Below are 9021 nucleotides of genomic sequence, written 5' to 3'. Positions count from 1 at the left end.
TTTTTCTTTTTTTTTTTTTCTGACCTCTGGTGATTTTATTCATTGTTGGATCAGTTTTCTTACTTTCCTCCACTTGCTCTTTTAAGTATTTGTATTTTCAATTTCCTAATGAATTTTAAAGGTCTTAAGTATCTTTATCCTCTTTCTGCACAAGACAATGGTGCTAATGTACTCAAACTGATCAAATACCTTCCCCACCCCCCGGTTCCTTATTCATGTTGTTTGGCATTTCTATTGCAGCTTACTTTTCAGCAAAAATTTTAATTTTGCATTAAAATTATTTTTGCAATTAATATGTATTTATAGATTTACCAAACTGGCTCATAGTGGCCTTTACTTATCTTGTATATTAAATCCTAGTACATTCTATTGGATTTAGTCTCTCTGTGCTAAAATATATTCTTTCATAGTATCTTTATACAGGGTCTTAGAGTAAGACATTTTTGGAATCATTTATGCCTGAAAAATATCTTTGTTTCTTTTATTCACTGAGGCATCATAGATGGCTGTGATTGGAATTCTATATTCTCAGATATTGTGCAGAAACACTTCAAATATACTGTGACAGACAATATATTTCTAAGGTGAGCCAAATGATCCCCACTTCCTGGTATTCACATCTTTGTGTAATTCCCTCCCATAAAATGTAGGTGGGACATGTGACTTGTTTCTAGACATAAACCATGGAAAATTTTAAGGGAGATTACACAAATAATTTACGGTTCCAAATTTACTGATTTTGAGTTCATCTAAAGGAAGTTTATCTTGGGTGGGTTTGACTTAATCAGATGGAAGTCCTTAAAAGGGGGACCGAGATCTCCCTGAAGAAAGCTCTCCTTGTGGGTTGATGAAAAAGCAGCCATATTCGAGAAGCTGACTTGGCCTTCACCCGTGTTGGACAGATTTTAAGGTGACCCCAAATAAGCTCCATCTTCTGAAATAGCACCTTGTATATGCCCCTCTCCTTGCCTGTGCCCAGGATCATAGGATGTCACTTCCATATTTACTTATACAACATAAAACCCCATCTTGCTAGCAGACTTTCTTAGAGACTTTCTCTTGCTGACATTGAAGATGAAGGTAGTCATGTTGGAAGTCCTACCTGGCTAGCTGTTGAAGATGGCCCTGAGGATAAGAGAGTGGCCTCTGCCTAATAGCCAGAAATGGCCAGAGTGCTCAGTTCTACAGCCACAAGGAACTTAATTCTGCCAACAACCTGGATGAGTTTGGAAGAGGATTCTTCTCAGCCAGCCAATATCTTGATTGCACCCTTGTGAGACCCTGAGCACCAGACCTCCCTAAGCCAGGCCCAGATTCCTGACCTACAGAAACTGTGAGATAATAAATGTCTTAATTTAATAAATGTTTTAAGCTGTGATGTTTGGGGATAATTTGTTACATGGTAATAGATAACTAATACATGTTTGATTCCATTATGAAATCAGGGAAGCAGAGAATTTAAGACTTTGGTTCTGAATCCAAACAGACTTTGTTTCTCTCTGACTCATTTTATTCATCTATTAATTGGGCTAAATATTAGCCCTTCCAGCATAGAGTCATCATGTGGATAAAGTGGTGATTTTTTAGAGCCCTTTAGCAGACTGAGTGACTTAGAGTATATGTTTAATAATCCTGTCTTTATTATTGTTGTATTTCTTATTAATATTCAAAGAACTGATCATGCTGAGAAATTAATATTGCTTAGCTAGTATTTTTTCTAGTTCTTAGACCAAATATGGAATACTACTTGGACAGAAAGTACTTGCCTGAAGAACCCATGCTTTCAGAATATCTGACCCTCTCTTGGTTGTGTGACATGTTTAAAAATTAAGTCTCTCCTCTCCCAAGATCTCTGTAATTATCTGCTTTCTACACTCACCCCCAAACCTCAGCAATCTATTGGTTTTTGAAGTGAACACATTGATTTTTTCTCTCTTATATTACAATGCCAAAGGCTTTTAATCAATGAGCAGTAGCCTTTATGTCAACTAACAGAAGCCCCTCTGATGGAGCTGATATTAAGATATCATCCAGACATATAAGCAGAATCATTGATAAGGCTCTGGCAATGAAAGTCTTGGTCATGATATGCTGGTAGATGCTCAGATGGCAACCCCCAGTCAAAGTCTAAAATAGATCACTCTCCTCTGGTTATGTAGCTTTCAACATCATAATAGTCATAATTTTAAAGGTATTCTAATTTTTATGCATTATGGTTCTAATAAACATTACTAGCCTTTTGTTATATGACAATTTCTTATTGGCACCCAAGTTATTTGATTTTGTAAAAGGAAATATCAACTTTCCTCAAGATTGTTTAATCTGAATGGATCAAATAAGAAAACTGACACATAAAAGTGAAAGTTAGATTACTAATGCGTAAAAAGCATTATTTAGTTTCCATTCATCCTGTCTGATTTATTCTCTCTCCACAAATGCTTTACTTGAAAGAGAGTCTCTAAAAAGTTAATAAATGGTTCCACTGCTGTGAGGAAGTGATCAGTTATCAATAGGGTACACTTGGTGGAAATTTGGGAACAGATATTGTATTCATTTTCTAGTGTTGTTTAACAAATTACCTCAATTGTCGAGGCTTAAAACAACATATGTTTATTATCTCATAATTTCTGTGCCTCTGGAATCCAGGTATGGCTTAGCTGGATCCTTGCTCAGGATCTCAAAAAGGCTACAGTCAAGGTGGTGGCCATGCTGTGTTCTCATCTGAAGGTTCAAGTGTGGAAGAATCGATTTGCAAACTCATTCAGATTGTTGGCAGAATCTATATCCTTGCAGCCATACGACTGAGGGCCCCCAGCTTTAGCTACCTCTTGGCTAGAGGCCACCTGCAGGTTGTATAGGCTGTCCACAATTCCTAGAGGCCACCTACAGATCCCTGCCACTTGGGTTTTCCAACATGGACACGTCATCAGGCCTCTAAAGACAGTTTCTCAGCTTCAGTGAGGGCTCATCCATGTTAAGGGCTTCCATTTGACTAGATCAAGCCCACTTAGGAAAATCTCCCTCTTAGCAAGCTCAGAGTTGACTAATTTGGGACATTAATTACATTGGAAAAATTCCATCATTCTTGCCACATTTTTGGCTGGAAGCAAATCAGAAGGCCTGCCCATATTCAACTGAAGGGGATTGATTATTGAGGGGTGGGAACCACCTTAGTGTCTGGCCACCACAGACAGTTTGAATGGTAATCTCAAAGAAAGACATGCTAGAACACTAGTAGTAAGGAAAAAATACATGAGAATTAAATGTAAACTCACACACAAGTAGAAGAGGTACCAACCTGGTGCTGAGAGTTGAATCTTATTCCTAGTTTTCTCATTTATTTTTGTGACTTAGACAAGCCTGTTAAACTCTGTAAGCCTTAGAATCATCACTGGTAAAATGCCTCTTTGGCCTAGAAAATATTTATGGTCCCATCTATCTCTAACCTCCTGTAATACCTAGATATCTATTACTTATTTATAGGTTATTGATTAGAGAAAAATATGATTAAGACGTTTGCTGTACAATATGATACCCACTAGCCATGTGTGAATGTGAGCACTTGAAATGTGGCCAATCTGAGATGAGCTAGAAGTACCAAATGCACATCAGATTTCAAAGACTTAGAACAACCACACACAAAAAAGACAAGAATATGAGATATGCTATTAACATTTTTATATTGATCACATGTTGGAATGATAATATTTTGTCTATATTGGGTCACATTAAATATACGATTAGAATTGATTTTACCTTTTTTGCTTTACTTCTATTACAGTAGTTTCCAGAAAATTTGAAGTTCCACAAATAGCAAGCCTTTTATTCCTACTGCACAGCCCCGATATAGAAGTTCTTTTCTATTTACATTCCCTTGCTGGATTTCTTGTTTTTGGAGGGGAAGGAGTGCAATTGAATGACTCTAAAGTTATATCTACATGAGTCCAAAGTTCCTAAATATGTATTTTGGTATTTCAACTGATTCATTTGCCAGTATATTGAAACTTCTCAACAGATTAATAGCAATTATCCATTTTAATATAATGAGTCACACAATACCATCTTATTCACATACCAAAATATAACACTTACATCAGATTGAAGGAAATATCACGTTACCATATTTAACCAAAAATTTTGTTATGAAGATTTAATGGAATAAGTTATAAATTACTTACCTTCTATTGCATATTAAATTCTGCCTATTTTATTATTTTTAAATTGTTACATAGTTATTTAAAGCAATGAGGATCTTCAGAAATATTTTCTATACCATTCATGCATTTTTGTGGACAATTTTATATTAAAGATTTGATCATTTAGATTGCTAAAATTAACAAGTTAGTCAAACATGTGAAATGAACACCCATTTTACAAAAATATCCACTGCTCCACTGGTGCAATCTTACCATCCCTTCAGGGGCAGACAAACCAAGCTGATTATTTTTGGATCAGCAATTTGACCCAAAGGATTTGATGTTGCAGCCCAGACATGATCATAGACATAGAGGTCACGGGACTTACCTACTATCGGCACTGAATGAGTTGTGAGTTCAATTCCTGGGGGCCTTCTGCACCTCAGCTGTGGGTTTTAATCACTGGGCGTTGTTTTAAGAACCACTCTCAGCCAGTAAGAATCCCACCTGCTGCCACATGAACTGGGACGTCCGTGAATTGGATCTGAGCATTGACATTAAAAAAAAAATGTTATCCAGGTCAATCCAGCATTGGTATCACTAAGTCACAGATTCTAATTTTTGGCCTAAATATGTGTATTTGGGACAACTTAGGAGTGAACCAAAAAAAAAGAAAGAAGAAAAAATATAAATCATGCTATATTATGTCCGCAGCTCTGACTTTCTCTTTAGCTCTTAGTCATTGCTAAATTCTACATCTCAGACTCTTTTTTTCTAAAATACTGATATTCGTGACCTCTGACGTACCTATCTTTTTCCCTTTTTGTCCTGAAGAGGATCCAAAAAGAGTTACATACATCCATTATACACAGGCAGACATCCCTTCTGACTGTGAAGATATAACAATACATTGGGTGGCTTATGCTTTCACTGAAACTGGACCCTAATAATATCTAAAACAGTCACGGCCCCAGAAGGGAGAAAAAAGAGCCGTTTGAAAGATACAGGCATTTTTTTCCCCTCTTCCTGAGTTGGTGGAGCCTTAACTTCTCATTTGATGAAAAACAGCTCCTACTTTGGAAAAACAGGCATGCCTTCTTGGATGGAAAAGCTTAAATAAAAGGATACCGGGTTCGTTTGGATTCCCTGATAAGGAGACTCCAAGATGGATCCTTGGAGAAGCAGACCAGATGTGATTAAATGGAAAAGGATTGCGTTAGGAGGAATACCTGTGTGAGGGAATATGGGGCAGGATCTGGGTGAGGCTAGGAGACCCACCTGAGCTGAAAGCAAGTCTGACTTTGAGTGAAAGAGAGAGGATGGGAATAGGAAGATTGGGAAAGGCAGTTTGGGAGTCTTCAAGCCAAAGGTGATCGTCAGCGAAGTCTTCTGTCTCCCAGGCATTCACCTTTCCTCGTATCACTGCCACACTCAAACATTGTCACTGTGGGGGATTAGTCTATGAGAAGTACAACCATGAGACGAATGAGGTGATGGATTTCAGAGCACGGCACCTTGGGCTCCTGGTAACCACATTCCCTGCAGTGAAGGGACTGGGAAGTACATTTTTATGGCTACTCCAGGGCCATGTTGTCCAGGGGTGTTTCTCCAGGACGCACAGCACCTGATTCCAGGCCCCGGCATTGCAGAGCAGACATACCTAGGAACCTGTGTCAAATCCTCTTTTTTTCTGCGTTGTCACTCTCAACTGCTTTACAGTCAAGTTTTGCATAGTGGCCCAGCTTGGAATTTGCTGAGCTGTGGGAGATGGAGGGTCCGGCATGTGCCCAGGTTTCACGTAGCGGCAGCCCAATGGATGCCAGCCCAGAGAGGGCAGAGTGAGGTGCCACTAGGTGAGTTCAGGGCTGACTACTCAGCCGTCATGCTGACAGGGGGTGGGGAAGATGGAGGAAGATCTCCGAGGAGGGGTACCCACTCTTTGGCTGTGAGTAGAGATGCTTTGGCAGAAATGCAGGGAAACGCTGGGCTTCCTGCAGGCATAGAGCACGGAGGCTGGGACCTTCATCTGCCAGTCTCCTGGTCATATTTTGTTTTGTCCCCCCTTTTTTCCGGAAGGAGAAACTCACACATGTCAGCTGGAAACTTCACCTCATTCATGCTCTAAAATTGTGTCTACTAGAAGGAATAAAATCTTACTGGGGACGCAAATTTAAATTCTGATCTCTGGCCATGGTTTTCTTCTAGGCACTGCTGTGCTACTTTCCCAGCTTCCAGAGGTCTTGGTTATAGGGTCAATTTAAACCTTTCAAGTTTAGGTCTGATCTAATACAATTTTCCTAAGAAGGCTCAGCACATTTTACCCGAAATTTCTTGAGTTTAGTCTAGTCCTGCAGGTCAGATGTTCTGCCCATGACAAAACAAATCAATTTCTCTTTCCTCATTGCTGGTCGTAGAAGTTCTGGAATGACAGAAGAGTGCTGGCTGAAATTTCTTCTCTCACAGATACAGAGGATAGAAGTCGAAGATCAAGGCGTTGGCAGGGTTGGTTCCTTCTCAGGGCTGTGAGGGAGAGTCTTTTTCATGGCTTTCTCCTTCTGGTGGTTTGCTGGCAATCTTTGGCATTCCTTGGCTTGTAGATGCACCACACCGATCTCTGCCTTCATCCTCACGTGGGCTTCCCCCTGTGTGTGTGTCTGTTACAAATCTGCCCCTTTTATCGGGCAACAGTCCTGTTGGATTCGGGCCCACCCTAATGACGTCACCTCAGTTAAACTACATCTTCATTGATCCTATCTCCAAATTAGTTCTCATTCTGAGGTACTGTGGTTGGGATCTTCAACATATGAATTTTGAGTGGACACAATTCAACTCACAACACGAGTGAATCCCAGAAATGAATCTAGATTTCAGGATTCTAAGTTCAGTGCTCCTGGGACTGTGGGTGATGCTCAAAACTTGGCCAAAGAGTGACTCAATTCGAAGACAAAAGCTGGCTCAGCATTTCAAAGAAGCATCCCACTTCTGCCATGTCAAATTGTCGTATTTCCCGAATTCTGCAGAAGAAGCTCCACGGTTAATTTGATATCTATACATTTTCTGAAGTCCAGCTGATCAAAGAAGCTTTGTTAAATGCTAAAGTAATGAGTTCAAATTTGTATCTCATTGTTGCACACACACTCTGTCTACTGATCACGTCTACTGGTCATCAGAACATCCAGTTTGGCAACTATTCTTTTTTTTCTTTTCTTGGTGAGGAAGAATGTCCCTGAGCTAACATCTGTTGCTAATCTTCCTCTACTTTATATATGGGATGCTGCCACAGCATGGCTTGATGAGTGGTGAGTAGGTCTGCACCCGGGATCCGACCCTGTGGACCCCAGGCCTCTGAAGCAGAGACCATGAACTTAACCACTACAGGACAGTCCCTGGTAACTGTTCATTTTTTAACATAGCACAATTAAATAAACGTCAAGTACTTTCTTCTCCATGCGTTCCACACATGTGTTCTTAACAATTACAGACTGTCTGCCCAGCAGCAGCATTGAAAATTGTTGGCCATAAAAAAAGACGAAATCATCCCATTTGCAACAACATGGATGGACCTTGAGGGTATAATGTTAAGCGAAATAAGCCAAATAGGGAAAGACAAACACCATATGATTTCATTCATATGTGGAAGATAAACAGACACAGGGACAAAGAGAACAGATGAGTGGTTACCAGAGGGGAAAGGGGGTAAGAGTTGGGCAAAAGGGGTAAAGGGGCACGTACATATAGTGACGGATGAGAACTAGACTACTGGTGGTGAGCACGATGCCATCTATGCAGAAACTGATATGTAATAATGTACACATGAAATTGCACAATGTTGTAAACCAATACGCCCTCCATAAAATTTTAACAAAAAAAAATTATTGGCACTTGAGAATCTTTTAAGTTTGTCGTAATTCTTGGCAGAATTTTGAGAACCTGAATAGAAAACTGAAAATCTGAAATCTCAGGTTTCTCCCTTGGTAGCTATTTAATACAAGTTTTATGGTGCATATTCTTATTACTACTAATGATTCCTTCTTTATTTATAAGCGCAAAGCACAGATTTAAAGATGTACTCAGTCATTAAATCAACCATCATAAGAACGTCTGCATGGACATGGCAAATTCTAACCCAACCCGCAGTATGTATGTTTCTTATGTAAAAGGTAGAAGTTATAATGGATGATCTTAAGACATGGCTGTTTTAAAGATGTTTTGTGCCTTCAAAGAAAGGTTGACACTTTCTTTGTCCAGAAATGAACTCATTATTAATCCTCTTCTTACAAGGAGTTGCATGTGAAGCAGCATTTAACTTTAAAGCACTTCCTGGGACACTGACGTGAACGAGCGGAGTCCACCTACAGAATCCAGTGTCCCCAGGTCTCTTCTATAGAGTGCCAGTTGTTCATCCAAAGTCCATGATTATTTTATAAAAATGGGGCCCAGTCAAGCATTGTGTTAATGGAAACAAAGGAATTCAACAACATTTAATTGATGGTTTTAACAGAAAGTCAGAGCACATATGGAAAAATTAAAAATCCAAGAGTACACAAAGATACACAAGTAAGAATTAATTGTTCTTAGAGCAGATTCTGAGCCACTGTTACAAATTTCTGCTCTAACCTTCTGGAAATAGTCTAGGTTAGTACAGGAGTACACATACACACAGTCTTTTTCATGGCTGCCTAATATTCCATTTATGAATTACTGTCATTTAACCAACCTCTATCAATGGTCTTTTTAGTGTTTTTGTCCTATTTCTGTGCTATTACAAAACAATTATGCAGGATACATAGCCTAAAACATAGATCTCTCTGCGAGGAAGAAGTGTGTATCTCAGGGTGCATTCCTAAAAGTGTTTAGTAAATGCTGGGTCAAGGCCATGTGCATT

Source organism: Equus quagga, chromosome 10 (assembly GCF_021613505.1).
Source record: "Equus quagga isolate Etosha38 chromosome 10, UCLA_HA_Equagga_1.0, whole genome shotgun sequence".
Classification (NCBI taxonomy): domain Eukaryota; kingdom Metazoa; phylum Chordata; class Mammalia; order Perissodactyla; family Equidae; genus Equus; species Equus quagga.
The sequence above is the reverse complement of the archived record's forward strand: the minus strand, read 5'-3'. Positions refer to the sequence as shown.